At 35.9% G+C, this 1,135-nt stretch overlaps 1 non-coding gene across 1 annotated transcript; it reads left to right on the top strand.

Annotated features, from left to right (window-relative positions):
* The first annotated feature begins 491 nt into the window (after positions 1-491).
* On the top strand, positions 492-598 carry LOC139856510 (small nucleolar RNA R71). The gene has a single exon (XR_011761987.1). It is a non-coding gene; the product is annotated as a small nucleolar RNA R71 (small nucleolar RNA).
* The last annotated feature ends 537 nt before the right edge of the window (positions 599-1,135 follow it).

The raw sequence follows: 1,135 nt of genomic DNA, 5'->3' as shown, positions 1-1,135 counted from the left end.
TTTGAAAAGCAAAATTCTTCGGGTTTTGATATCCTGGGTTTGCAGGTTGATAATTAGAATTTCCTCCTTGAAAATTTCCTTGTCTTTGATTGGCCATAAAATTAACTTGTGCTACTGAGTTCATTGGCCGATCATTGATATCACAATCTTTCGTGAAATGTGGTTGTCCACAGATTTCACAGCCTACTTGCAATGCTAAAACTGTTGAATTTAGTTTCTCTATTTCTCTTCCAAACTTTTTGAATTGATTCGACAGTGAAGCTATGGTTGTATTATTGTCTTCATTTTCTTCAAGGCTTGCCACCGTCCTTCTAGGTAGTTGATCTCTAGACGGTGTCCATTCAAAAGTATGAACTGACATGTCTTCTAACATGTCATACGCTTGATTTGGTGATTTGTACATAAATACTCCTCCAGCGGAGGAATCTAATATACCACGAGTATGTTCATCAATACCACGATAAAAAGTTTGTACTATTTGCCCTTTTTGCAATCCGTGTTGCGGACAATTTCGTAACATTCTTTTTAATCTTTCCCATGCATCATAAAGAGTTTCGTCCGATTTTTGTTTAAAAGTGGTGATTTCAGTTCTAAGTCTTTCAGCTTTTGCCGGTGGGAAAAATATGGTAATGAATTTTTCTCTTAATTCATTAAAAGTTGTGATAGAATCAGGTTTTGATGCTTTCAACCATGCTTTTGCGTCTCCGATTAACGAATAAGGAAAAGTTCTTAACTTAAATGCATCTGAAGAAACATCTTTGTTTTTGTACAGTTCACATAAATCTTCAAAAGCTTCTAAATGTTCTATCGGATTGTTATTAAGTCTTCCGTCGAATTGGTTTTCACGAACCATGTGCATAAACTGCCCCTTGACTTCCCAGTTTTCAGCCTCAATTTCAGGTCTTCTTATAGATGAAAGAGCGAGAGGGGGAACAGTTTGTCTGGTATTCCACATCGGTAGATCATTTGGATCAGGTGTTACTTCAGCCATTTCTTCTTTAATGACGATGGTTTCTGGTTCAGTTTTGATTTCTGGTTGACCACTAGTGTTTCCTACTTGTTTATCTTTTTTGTTGTTTTTCGGTGTTTTCGGTTTACTAGTACTACCTAATTTTTTTTGTTTTTCTTGTTTTAA

This window comes from Rutidosis leptorrhynchoides, chromosome 6 (assembly GCF_046630445.1).
Source record: "Rutidosis leptorrhynchoides isolate AG116_Rl617_1_P2 chromosome 6, CSIRO_AGI_Rlap_v1, whole genome shotgun sequence".
Classification (NCBI taxonomy): Eukaryota; Viridiplantae; Streptophyta; class Magnoliopsida; order Asterales; family Asteraceae; genus Rutidosis; species Rutidosis leptorrhynchoides.
The sequence above is the reverse complement of the archived record's forward strand: the minus strand, read 5'-3'. Positions and strand labels throughout refer to the sequence as shown.